We start from the raw sequence: 14,562 nt of genomic DNA, 5'->3' as shown, positions 1-14,562 counted from the left end.
TGTGTGAGGAATGTTTCCTGAAAGTTTGGCCGTACATTTTTGTAACCAGCTGTATGTGTGTAATATTCTTACTCTGACCCGGCACTATAGAATGGTTACAGTAAGACGATTCTTCCTTTGCGTGTACAATTGTCCCTAGCCCAATGTCTATCTAAAACACTTGACCGTACCTATCTATCGCCAATAGAACCAGCGGTACGAGCCACGGAAGAATTCCGTTTTCGTGCACGGCGTTTTGGAGCGTAAGTAGCCATAGAATGGCTGACTGCAGTACACCTCGTCGGTTGGTGGTGGTTGCTGACGAGTGGGCTTCCAGCAGGTCTGGCGGCGCCAGAGGCTGCGCGGGCGGCGCGGCGCTGCGCGTTCGATCTGCGCCAGTCTCTGGCACGGCGCCGCGGCCGACAGACGCCTCACACAGCGCCGGCCCGCTGCGCCGCCAGCCGCCAGCCGCCAGTCGCCGCCGAAATGCGCCTGCGTCCGTATTTACTCCTGCGCGCGCTCTAGCTTCCGCCGCGCACCGCACTCGGTGGCAGCGCTCGGCGTCCGCGGACTGCTACGCTTGTGCGGACTTCCGCACTTCGCTTTGCTTTGTAGAACCGTGCGCCGTTTTGACACCGCACTTTGTGGACAATGCGGAAATCAGCGCAACAGTCTCAATTGGCTGCTTTCTTCAAATGATGGACTACGCTGAAGGTGAAAGATGCCTTACGTATTGGCAGCCAACAAAACGTTAGCTTTTTGTTGTTTTTCATTTCATTTTATTTTACTTTTTATTTTAATTTATTTATTTTTATTTATTTATTTATTTTAATTAATTAATTTATTATTTTTTTTTGTTGTAATCAACTTATTTTACTAGCGATGTACCCATATTATCTTGTGCGAAAATTCGGATGTCAGAAAATCATGTGTCATAGTGTATTACACTTGTTCGTCTTCATTTTTATATGAACATTTGATGCCGTTATTTATATAAAATACAGATCATAAGATTTATTTATCGTGAACTGTAGTATCTTCTTAAATACTGTAGCATTCCGTTAGCTTAAAAGTTAAATTTAAATAATGAAATCCCGAAACTGACAAAAGACCTTTTAATTTCACATTCCTGCACATTTAGCTATTAATGGAGCGACCACAGGGACACAACAAAGGCTGATAAACTGTATAGTTCACTCTTCATTACAATAAATGTGTGCGGCGTTTACACTGAGGTCCCACCACATTGTCGTACGAACTTGATCGAAATGAAAGGCTTAGTTCATTCAGTAATTTTATAATTGTGAGATTATTCCACACGGACACCGTATTATTGTTACGTTTTACGTTAATTTTTAATGTGTGAAGGGAAATTCGCTGACAGAGTGCAAACCTTGCTATAGTGAGATACACTATAGCTGACAGCCTAGCATAAATCACAACACGTTGAGTTAACAAATGAAAGGCTTAGTTCGTTGAGTAATTTTATAATTTTGAGATTATTCCACGCGGACACCGTATTACTATTAGGCAATGTGTGGTGCAATTACACCTGATCACTTTTACCTGGTAAGGCTTGGGTGAAATTTGTGTCAACACTGCCACACCCAATGTATTTACACCAGACAGCAGTCTGCGTTTCTGACTCTCAAATAACTATTCCTTCACATATTTCTAAAGTGTGACATGTGCAGCAGTTATTCTGTCATCATATTACTATCCTCTAGATCTCTTGACTCGAAATATTTTCGCTTAAGCACTAAGGTCAATGATGTGGGACAGTTCTTTGTAGGCCACATAGGCCTCCTCTCTGAAACAAATAACAGGTATGATTCAAAGGTAAATACAGTTTGAGCATAGCTTTCACGGTAGGCTTATTTTTATGGAACAATAGGCTACTGTGGTACTGATTTTAAGAGATGTCAGTAGATACGGTAGTGCAGTGTAAGCTCGCAACAAATTTTTTTTTTACAGTTATTGCAGCGTTTAACATATGAAACATCAGGTTTTTAATGTAAGGTACTACATTTTTTCAAGTCACAGAAAAAGCGTTGCACCTGCAAATGAGTATGCTGATGATCCGAAACGTGCCTATTCTTTCAATAAATTAATGGAAAATGTCTGTATAAAAACTGTGTTTTGTTAAATAACTTTATTAATTTACTACTTTTATCCAGATAATCAGAACACGATTTAATGGTATGTTTGTTTATACATGCATGTGTGTCGCATCCTTCGACATCGTTGTATGGTTTTCTGATTGTTGCGTGTACAATAATTCATAATCGTAAAAAAATTCTAGACGCAATACGCCAGTTTTCGGTCTTTCTACCTATGTCGGAGTAAACAAGGATACTTTGTGCCACCAACATACGCAAACGTTTTGAATTATAACGAGTAGTTTGTTATTTTTAATGCGAGGGGCATGTTAATAAAAATGTACCGTCTGTAAATTGCACAATACTATTAACATGTTGCACCAAGTACTGAGCGTGGCAGCTGCTTGTTAAGAACAAATAAACTGTATGTTACGCACCTGCCGGTAGTGTGACTGAGATTCTTACTAATGGGACGCTATTTCGCATCCTTCGGCAGTTGGCAGCGAGGAAACTAAACGTGGCCACTGTGAGCAATGAAGAGCGATCATATGGACGCGGCGCGTCTATACATAGTGGATTATATTTAGGCGCCGAAGACAAGCTGGCACACCTGCTCCTCTTGTTCTCTCTGTTCATACTCTCAGCCTCTCTCTCTCTGGCAGCCACTAACCGGCCTTAACCGAAACATTCTAATTGCTGCCTACCACGACATATGTCACGTTTTACGTTAGTTTTTAATGTGTGAAGGGAAATTCGCTGACAGAGTGGAAGCCTTGCTATAGTAAGAGACACTGTAGCAGACAGGAAACACAGAAGTGAAAGACGATGCTGGTGTAGTAAGGCAGCAGACTGACCCTCGTGTCTAAAATTTTCTTCACATTTGCCATGTGAGATAGGGAATAGCAGCGAGCTCACTTTTTAACAATAACGTTTATTACAGTCAAAATTCGCGTAAATGTTTCTGTGACTGTACCGGTTAAGACTAGATAATCTTTTTCCATGAGTCTTCGCCTAAAACTGGGTCATAAAAATTCAATCCTCATGCGAGGCTCCTCGCAGTTGCCTCATTTCATTGTCTCATAATTCCCTTCATTGTCTAGACGAACTAAACGGGTTTCACTAAAACATTAAGTTATTTATCACCGAGATCGCAGTCTCCATAATTATTTTCACTCAGTGCTGGCGCAGACGGCATATGCAATAAACAAAAATCAATGGGAAATTTCTGAATTCCTTAAATAAACACAAACTAGTTAGAGAAAAAGTAAAAAATGTGTTTGAAAGTGAAAATGTTGCTTCAGAGTTAGTGTTTTTTTCTTAAATTAGTAGTTAATTAATGTCACATATTTACTATTGGCAGACATAAGTCAAAAGTAAGCTTTATTAGTGCACGAATGAAATAAAAGGTGCTGACCACATGCAGAGTGTTTAAGCAGTATGTCAGTTCAGAATAACTACGAGATATGTTGAAATATAGTCACTATATGCCAGAATTTAAATATTCCTACACCTTCACCATATGGATTGTCAGTTTGTAGTTTATAACACAGTTTACAATGACGGCTCTCTACTTATCACACACATTTAAGAAATGAATGAAAAGATTACTGTGTCAGCACCGACTGACGGAATTACGCGTTTTCAGCATTGTATGATGCATCTGTCTGTGGAGACCTCAAATTAAAATAGACCCTTTTATCGACAAATATGGGAACAGCCCTTAGGAAACGACAGATAGCTATCTGGTCACGGACATTGTTTCCCGAAAGCAGTCATAGGGATCAAGTAAAAGCATTTCGAAGTATAGGTGGCTTATTGCGATCTCCCACAGCGGCCTTAATTGAACAGCAGCTACAAAGTTCCAAACTATGTATCATTCATGTAATAATATTACTAAAGAGAAGTTACAAACTTGGTAAATGGTCATGTGAAGAGAGTGTGAACGTGAAATTCAAATGATGCAAACGAGCAATTTTTTAAGAGAGTGGACTTGTATTGTGGATGAGATGGGTGGAAACCGCTGTCCAACAAACCTGACTTACACTGTTCTAAATTACTTCAGGCGAAATCCGGTACGGTCCTATAACTTCTTCATCGTGCTATAATTGTTCACTTTTTCTAATCCATAAATGCTGGGATGGATGATACAGCGATCGTTAACTTGGCTTTGTTTCAGTAATTCACTTTAACACATATTGTTTCAGCCTATTTCGGTAGCCAGCCACGACATTTCGCTCTAATAACAAAAATATCGACCAATCAGAAAATAACGATTTCCCTTAACCACGCGCTTTTCTGTTCGTACTTAACCGTCGCTGAAAGATAAGGTGTCACAAAAATCGATGATGTGCAGTTCTTTTTAATAAAAAGCGTGTAAAGGAACCGTTTGGAAAACTTTCACGACATATTTCTCACAAACAGAAGAAGAAAATATGGTGTACTGACATGTGCACGGAAACGTTTTATTTTCACGTTGTAATTCATTTTAGAGATTTATTCGGAGTTCAGTGATGCCGGAAAACACACAGAAACAGAACGTACGATAATAGAACATGAAACTCAGGTCATAGACTAATATTTTGCTTCTTAAGCGGCTAAAACACATACCTTAACCAGTACTTCGTCTACGTTGCATCTTCCCCTTATTCAAGTGTTAATCCCCGTCGTCTGTTGCTAAATAACAAATGCCGGCCGCGGTGGCCGTGCGGTTCTAGGCGCTTCAGTCCGAAACCGCGAGACTGCTCCGGTCGCAGGTTCGAATCCAGCCTCGGGCATGGATGTGTGTGATGTCCTTACGTTAGTTAGGTTTAAGTAGTTCTAAGTTCTAGGGGACTACTGACCTCAGATGTTAAGTCCCATATTTCAAGATGGTTCAAATGGCTCTGAACCCTATGGGACTTAACATCTGTGGTTATCAGTCCCCTAGAACTTAGAACTACTTAAACCTAACTAACCTAAGGTCATCGCACACATCCATGCCCGAGGCAGGATTCGAACCTGCGACCGTAGCAGTCGCGCGGTTCCGGACTGAGCGCCTAGAACCGCTAGACCACCGCGGCCGGCAGTCCCATAGTGCTCAGAGCCATTTGAACCATTTTAAATAACAAATTCCTTGACGCATGAACAGGAATAGGTAGACCAGTTGCCTGACCGCCACCTTCTACGGACCTAAGCCAACTATAAGCTCTTGTGTGTAGAATCCCGTTATGAGATGCAGAGTGGCTTCATTCCTATGTTGTAGGAGTCTGTGAAAATAAAAGCCATATTTCTGGAATACATCGGCACATGCAGGATTCAGTGAAATGTATGATGGTCGTATAAATGATAAAAGAAAATGTATTTAACATACTACGCAAAATAGAATTTCATGTTCCTGTCTTATTTCCCTTGATTAAGGTGATACGAAAATTTCTAGAAAAATTTAATATAATCCATGTCGAAATTGCGGTTTTGCTCGATATTTGCGTGACAACTGTGATCTAATATTTTGGTCGTACTTTTCTTGTTGTTGTCGTCTTTAGTCCAAAACGTACAATGCAGCTCCCCGTTCTATTCTGTACAATGCCAGCCTCTTCATCTCTGCATAACTGCTGTAAGCTACATCCATTTCAACCTGCTTATTGTATTCAAACCTGAATTTCAAGAAAAAGTAGTAAGTACCTGTTGCTTATCTAACTGTATGGCGGAATTATTAACCTACCGGCCTCAGGCGCTGCATACCTCTGAACCGAAAAATGTTTTCTACTTAAAAGCTGAGGACTTTATCCGTATTGACTTTAAAACTGTGACATCTATCTCATACATGAGTCGTCTTAGTTAAATTAGCTGTCCATTTACGTACATTACATATGGAAGGAAGATACACCAAGGTTTTCCGTCATATCATAGACGCCGCCATTACGGTCAGGGCTATGTACGATTGAACAGAAAGGCCAAGAAAATCAGACTTGTCCGTTTCAAAGGCACCATCGCTGCAGTCTACTGAATAAAATTAGAGAAATCATGCAATATCTAAATCCGGAAGTTAGGACGGGAATTTAAAAGCCGTTCTGAAGCGTATATACCGCCGCGCTACCACCCGCGGTAGCAAGGTTACAATAACAGTATTTTAAAACTTCATGACCACTATCAATGATTAAATCGTTTATCTCACTCTAGTATAGATTAAATTCTCAGAAAATATACGCTTCATACCCACAGAAATTTACGTCATAAAAATACAAAGCCGGCCGCTGTTGCCGAGCGGTTCTAGGTGCATAAGTCGGGAACCGCGCTGCTGCTACGGTCGCAGGTTCGAATCCTGCCTCGGGCATGGATGCATGTGATGTCTTTAGGTTGGTTAGGTTTAAGTATTTTTAAGTCTAGGGAGCCATTTGAAACATTTGAAAATACAAGAAGGCGTATGTATCACAGAAAATCGTGTACAATGTAAGGGAATATATACCGAAACGGGGTAAAAGCCGTAGTGAATGTCAATAAATTTTTAATTTTTCTAAAAGTTGCCCGGCCCGTTTGAATCATCTTTTTAAGCTTTAGTGAATTATTAGCGGGTGTTGTCCGCGGTGCAAAGAAAATAATTGAATACTGACCTATGATGACATCGTATGATCTAACAATCTTGCATATAAGAACAAACGTTCCATCAGTGACTCGAATCAGCTAGTTGTAATATTAGTTCGTTCCTAATTGTTAGGCTATTACAGCCGGCCGCGGTGGTCTCGCGGTTCTAGGCGCGCAGTCCGGAACCGTGCGACTGCTACGGTCGCAGGTTCGAATCCTGCCTCGGGCATGGATGTTTGTGATGTCCTTAGGTTAGTTAGGTTTAAGTAGTTCTAAGTTCTAGGGGACTAATGACCACTGCAGTTGAGTCCCATAGTGCTCAGAGCCATTTGTTAGGCTATTACACGCTATGGCCGACTATTCAGACTTGCTTTCCGCAAACAATGCGTACAAGAATAAACCCAAATGAAAGGTGCAATCCTGGCTAACAATCTGCAAACAGATGCTTAGTGTTCATCATTCATCGCCATTATGTAGTTAACGCTAGCGCCATGGAGAACACATTACAATCTATTGACAAACCTCGGATGGGCTGAACCCTCAAGAAGAGCGTATTGAAAGGAAATAGGAAGAGAGTCAGAAAAAATTTTCATCGCTATCAGTTCTTCTGTCTTGTATTTAAGCATGTTAAATCATTTCACCACGATATAACATTCTGCTGTAGAACGTAATTACTGTTCCGAATTCCAGGAAGCACCAGTAACAGTACAGTTGAAGCTAATATCTGATTTACGTCGATGGCTCTTACTTGCGTGCTGACAGTTATGAGACACCAAACGGTCACACCAAACGAGTGAACGTAACACTCTCTTTCCCGCAATACAAACGTCTGCTGTACGGAAAACGAAACTAACCACCGAGTTGCATAGCACATTGTTTCATACAGGCGCTAGCTGTCGCCTTCATTTAACAGTGATCACACATCATACTGAATAAAATCATTCAGACTTGACATCGGGCTTTAGTTACTCTACGAAACTACTCAAAACCGCTAAGAAAAACTTTATCTTACACATTTTAAATTCTGAACACAGCGAATGTTAGTTAAATCGTAACCGCAAGGGGTCACAAGAGAAAAATTAAATCAAACTAAAAGACTAACTGCAGACTGATGGATTGTCATCGTTTTAGAGGTTTGCCAGAGATGCAGCAGAACATACTGCCTTTTAACGGTTGTTTACGACGTATTTAAATTACTTATAACAACTTTACCTATCCAATTAGGGTCACCGAAAGAGGTGACGCATTAGTAAGACACAGGACTCGCATTCGTGAGGATGGTGGCTTAAATATCTTCCCAGCCAGTCTGATTTAGATTTTCCGTGGTTTCCCTAAGTCGGTTAAGACAAACGTTGGGATGGTTCCTTTGAAGAACAGGTAGACAGTTCACTTTCCCATCCTTTGCTAATCTGAGTGTGTACTCAGTCTCTGATTACCTCGTCGTCGACAGTACGTAATGTCTTAGTGTTCCTCTTCCGTTAGTGTCATAACCTCAAATACAGTTGCATAAATGGCTCTGAGCACTATGGGGCTTAACTTCTGAGGTCATCAGTCCTCTAGAACTTAGAACTACTTAAACCTAACTAACCTAACGACATCACACACATCCATTCCCGAGGCAGGATTCGAACCTGCGACCGTAGCGGTCGCGCGGCTCCAGACTGTAGCGCCTAGAACCGCTCGGTCACTCCGGCCGGCACAGTTGCATAATCTTTGCAAACATGAGACGATGTTGATAATGTTGCTATAGCCTGTGTAGTATCTCTCGAAAAACAACACCTACATCTCAAAGATGACGACGTGGCGAAATGTTATATATTGTCACTCATCACGCCTCAGACGAATATTTGTATCCCATGTGTTAGATTTACGTCGTTTAAATGCTTAGTTTATGCACTGGTATATAATGGATCACTTTAAAGTGGCATCATCACAACCCATCGAATTAAACGATATGTAACTTAACAAACAGCTACAGTATATTTTACGTTTGTTCGGTGAGTGGTATAATCTACATAAATACAAATGTTTTTACTCATAGCATAATCCCTACAAGAATCTGCACATTGTATACAATATAAGGTTCCTGTATATACCTACCCCATTATGATGAGTCTACGCTGCTTCGAGAGCTCGCTAACAAGACAATAAAAAATTTAAACACGTTTTAAACCGACTGGTTGCAGTTTCCACACGGATCAACCACTTGTACTTGAAAGGCCGATGTGACCCTACGTCATGCCTCCACGTGATCAGGAAATGAATACACATGAAGTCACCGAAATTTCAGGGATCAAGCACACAACAGTAATGTATTTGTTCCTTCTCTCCCTGACCTCAACATGGAGATTAATGCGGGCATTTGAGAAAAAAAATTTAATCCTTTCCATGGTAACAATGACTGTGGTCTATATTATTACATAGTATTGTTTCAAACAGCCTTCATACCTCCCTCGGCAGACTGTTCAGCTTTGGTCGTACGGAGATGCAGTTCGGGTGGTGCGTCTGGCGTACGCCAAGCACATAAAGCAAGATCAGAGGAACAGAGAACTGTTTGGTCCAGAGCCAGAAGTTTATGGCTGAGCTGCCAGGTCCACCATGTGTTTATTTACCGCCTGGTTTTTTGGCGGGCTGGAGGAAAGACCTTTCCTTGGGGTACTCAGTAGCCTAATTACTGGAAGATTTTAATTTAAATCGTAGAATTCCAGATAGAATCAAAATTCAAAGATTTCAGAGCATCGTAGTGGTTCCAATGTACCTTCCAGATGTTATTAGTTCATGCTGTTTTTAACGAACAGCATCGGGATAAACGTATTGCTTGTAAGTGACTAGCTTCAATGTAGGTCATGTTGATCCGCGAAATATGGTATGAGTTCTTAGGTAGTTTCTTAGATTCACTTATGGCATTAACTATCTTCCTAATATGTCTCAGTCAAATTTTGGCCCACGAAAGGACCTCAGTTAGCATAACTGAGAGCAATTCTAGATGCAGACTATCAGCAAATTGTGCAGCGGGCAATTGTGTTGTTGGCCCCAAGCTGTGGAGCTATATTACGAAGAGAGCAAATTTCTAGAGCCACTATGTTAGATCATGTTATGTGCTGATGATTTTTTACAGTATTTAGTTCGAGAAGTTAAGTTCTATCAGTTACACTAATTAATAGCAAAAACTGCAGCTGAATGTATTATTTGCGAACAGCCTCCAATAAAAGAATTTGATACACGAGCTGGATGAATTAAGGAACATAACAATTACCCATATTTCGACGATATTACTCTTTGTTATTGAAGCTAGATGAACCTCATAACCCTTTGCATAATTTATCCTCAACGTTATCTAAGATTGGAAAGACCAGAATAATATTTGCATCCTCATTGTTTTAATAATAATCGCAGGGTCACAGGTTGCTAGATACTATGTACATTGAAACAAATAGAAGAATGGCAGGGGAAATGTTCTTGGAATGCTTTAGTGCACGTCATAATCATATGGTCATCTATCAGAAGGCATCGTTGTCTGATGAGCGGTGTCTACGCTGCGATCCTGAGAAATGGAACCTCTGCCAGCATTGGCGAAGTGTATTTGCATTGGCCCGGTCGGGCTGGGCCATGTATCTACCAACAATGACTGATAGACATTGCTCAAAACCAGAGCTAAGGCGGAACTCTAAGGATTTCAAATGAGGACTACTACAGTTTCAACCGTGAAATAATTACTCTACCACGGCTTTCGGCAAAGTTTCCTCTGACCATATTCTCTGATTGCCCAGTTTATGACACTACCACCCACCTTTTTTGCACTTTCATACAACGGGTGTTCGGCCAATGTGTGGTCTGAAATGATAAATTGGTCTCCCTCCTTATATTCTGGACCAGTACAAAAATGCATAATTGACCCTTCAAAATAAAGTATTTATGAATCAACGTCTTGGGGTACACCGTGAGCTATATTTAAAAATATTTAATTGCCTACCCGGTGTTCAGACATACAACCCATCATCAATGGCACATATTCTTTACGTCTGTATTATATGACGTGTGTGTGCGCGCGTATTCAAGCATGAAATCTTTATCGTGTGAAAACTGAAGTGGTTCTCTGAGATACTAATTTCTCGCCTGTACATTTTAGAGCTGTCAAACGCCAACAGCCACACATCTTGCTCGTTTAGCACACTATTGTGATGGGATGTAAACGTGGAAGCATAAAGAAAACTGATTTTGAGTCATTGAAATTATGTAAGGTACTTTGGTATAACTGATACACTGTAAATAATTTCACCAGTAGACTCTAGTTTTTGTACATGTATTTGAATCGCTGAAGCCTTTGGGCAGTGGCATGAATAAATTTTCCCGTTGCGAACTGAGAGCTCCTCAGTTTCCTCCACCTAATCTCCCATAGATAAGTTTACGTTCATTTAATTCTAATTAGATTGTAATTTTCATTATGAAATACTATGAAATGTTAATCACTACTTAAATAAAGTAATAGCCAGATGTTAGTGTAAAATTATTCTAAATTCAAAGAGTAGTGCCTTTATCGCCACTATATCACCGTACGTATACCTCCAAACACAATCCCGATCCAACTGTCGTCACTTCCTTTCCGTCTCATATGCCATCTGAAGTACACTCCCACCATGTCTTGTGCTAATGGACTCATCTCGCGAGATAATAACACAAATTGTTTAGTGAACGTACCTGTCAGTTTGATAATAACATTACCGATAAAGTCGGTATGTCGTTTACAATTTTAAGATGAAACCTGCTGTTTAAGATAATTAATTATACATTACGAAATATAGCAAGCTTCTGTAGCAGAAAAAAAGTTACAAAAATGATCTTATGAACAAGTGTAATTTAGGAACGATTCTTCCATTCCCTTTATTTGAACGAAGAGGCTACTTACAAGTTCGGTAGAAGTTGGGAGTCCGGCGCGCTACACAAACTTCTGTCCGGCTGTGGTTACGCAAAGAACGAACAATGTGAAATACTAAAAGATCTTGATTAATCCCCAAGTCCGCCGTACTGCTATGAGAAATCCAGCCACAGTCAAACACCAAATATAGTCCAAGCTCACAGCATACGTCGTCTGCGGTGGGGTAGCCGGCGCATTGTAACCATGTAGACACTGGCTTTTTGTCGCTTTATCCCACTCCGGAGACCACAGGATCACACCACTTGATGCGACGTGGTGGAAGAGGCTGTCTCCGGGCGGTTGCGTTGAGCTCACCGCCCGTTGCGCGTATGTGGTGCCGCAGGCTGGGGGAGCCGGAAAATACACTCCTGGAAATTGAAATAAGAACACCGTGAATTCATTGTCCCAGGAAGGGGAAACTTTATTGACACATTCCTGGGGTCAGATACATCACATGATCACACTGACAGAACCACAGGCACATAGACACAGGCAACAGAGCATGCACAATGTCGGCACTAGTACAGTGTATATCCACCTTTCGCAGCAATGCAGGCTGCTATTCTCCCATGGAGACGATCGTAGAGATGCTGGATGTAGTCCTGTGGAACGGCTTGCCATGCCATTTCCACCTGGCGCCTCAGTTGGACCAGCGTTCGTGCTGGACGTGCAGACCGCGTGAGACGACGCTTCATCCAGTCCCAAACATGCTCAATGGGGGACAGATCCGGAGATCTTGCTGGCCAGGGTAGTTGACTTACACCTTCTAGAGCACGTTGGGTGGCACGGGATACATGCGGACGTGCATTGTCCTGTTGGAACAGCAAGTTCCCTTGCCGGTCTGGGAATGGTAGAACGATGGGTTCGATGACGGTTTGGATGTACCGTGCACTATTCAGTGTCCCCTCGACGATCACCAGTGGTGTACGGCCAGTGTAGGAGATCGCTCCCCACACCATGATGCCGGGTGTTGGCCCTGTGTGCCTCGGTCGTATGCAGTCCTGATTGTGGCGCTCACCTGCACGGCGCCAAACACGCATACGACCATCATTGGCACCAAGGCAGAAGCGACTCTCATCGCTGAAGACGACACGTCTCCATTCGTCCCTCCATTCACGCCTGTCGCGACACCACTGGAGGCGGGCTGCACGATGTTGGGGCGTGAGCGGAAGACGGCCTAACGGTGTGCAGGACCGTAGCCCAGCTTCATGGAGACGGTTGCGAATGGTCCTCGCCGATACCCCAGGAGCAACAGTGTCCCTAATTTGCTGGGAAGTGGCGGTGCGGTCCCCTACGGCACTGCGTAGGATCCTACGGTCTTGGCGTGCATCCGTGCGTCGCTGCGGTCCGGTCCCAGGTCGACGGGCACGTGCACCTTCCGCGGACCACTGGCGACAACATCGATGTACTGTGGAGACCTCACGCCCCACGTGTTGAGCAATTCGGCGGTACGTCCACCCGGCCTCCCGCATGCCCACTATACGCCCTCGCTCAAAGTCCGTCAACTGCACATACGGTTCACGTCCACGCTGTCGCGGCATGCTACCAGTGTTAAAGACTGCGACGGAGCTCCGTATGCCACGGCAAACTGGCTGACACTGACGGCCGCGGTGCACAAATGCTGCGCAGCTAGCGCCATTCGACGGCCAACACCGCGGTTCCTGGTGTGTCCGCTGTGCCGTGCGTGTGATCATTGCTTGTACAGCCCTCTCGCAGTGTCCGGAGCAAGTATGGTGGGTCTGACACACCGGTGTCAATGTGTTCTTTTTTCCATTTCCAGGAGTGTAGTTGCCGTCTGATTCGCTGGCTACAGCATATGTTCATCCACACTGTCTCTGGAGGTTATGTGTGAATGTACATGAAGTCAAATGAAAGCACTCCCCTACTATGTTGTTGTAGGATTATTGTATAAACTGTTAATAATTTACGAGACTTTTTAATTCATCATTGTCTGTGCGAAATTACACACATCACAGATCATAGACCATAAAAATTATATTTAAAAGAGCTTACTGACTACATATTTGCTTCCTGAATCCGACGTTATTTCTTGTGAAGACATATACACGGCTTAGAAAAGATATGTGTACAATCCAGTATTTTATAGAGCGTTTAAAGGAAAAAAAGGAACTCTTTTCTCATGTGACAAAAATGTCACAGATGCACTGTTTCACAATTTGAGGTACGCGGGATTTTTAACGTGAATGATGTTCATAGTCTGTGTTCAAACGGCGCGTGTGATGAATATTGTTTTATAGAGATGTTGCTGAAACTGCCGTCCGTTTACATCAATGTACAACTGGTATCTGAGTGCTAATGACTACCATGCCCAAAGAGAAAAAGTGTTCAACAAATAATAATTTCAGCTTCAGTCAAACGGGAAACCAGCTATTCAGGTATGTCTATCGGCGTCTCGTACACGAAACGCTTCGTCTTCACCCGCAAAAAGAAATCAATAGGACTGAGGTCGGCAGACCTCCTTCCAATCTAACGATCGTGAAAGACATTGTCTAAACGTTCTCTGACACCAACGGCAAAGTTTCGTGGGCAGATGAAGCGGTTGGTGTACGACACATTGATTCTGATCATCACTAGCGTTGAAACCTTCATGGATCCCTTGTGCGAAATTGAGCACCTATGAATATTTTAGCACTTTTTTGCTCTTTTTATCTCATCTACGCACTATAAAATAATGCACACGTATTTTTTTACAACACACACACACACACACACATATATATATATATATATATATATATATATATATATATATATATATATAGGGTGTTACAAAATGTTACGGGCAAACTTTCAGGAAACATTCCTCACACACAAATGAAGAAAAGATGTTATGTGGACATGTGTCCGGAAACGTTTAATTTCCATGTTAGAGCTCATTTTAGTTTCTTCCACCTACGCTCAATAGAGCACGTTATCATGATTTCATACGGGATACTCTACCTGTGCTGCTAGACCATGTGCCTTTACAAGTACGACACAACATGTGGT

This window comes from Schistocerca nitens, chromosome 3, assembly GCF_023898315.1.
Source record: "Schistocerca nitens isolate TAMUIC-IGC-003100 chromosome 3, iqSchNite1.1, whole genome shotgun sequence".
Taxonomy (NCBI): domain Eukaryota; kingdom Metazoa; phylum Arthropoda; class Insecta; order Orthoptera; family Acrididae; genus Schistocerca; species Schistocerca nitens.
Note: the sequence above shows the minus strand (reverse complement) of the source record.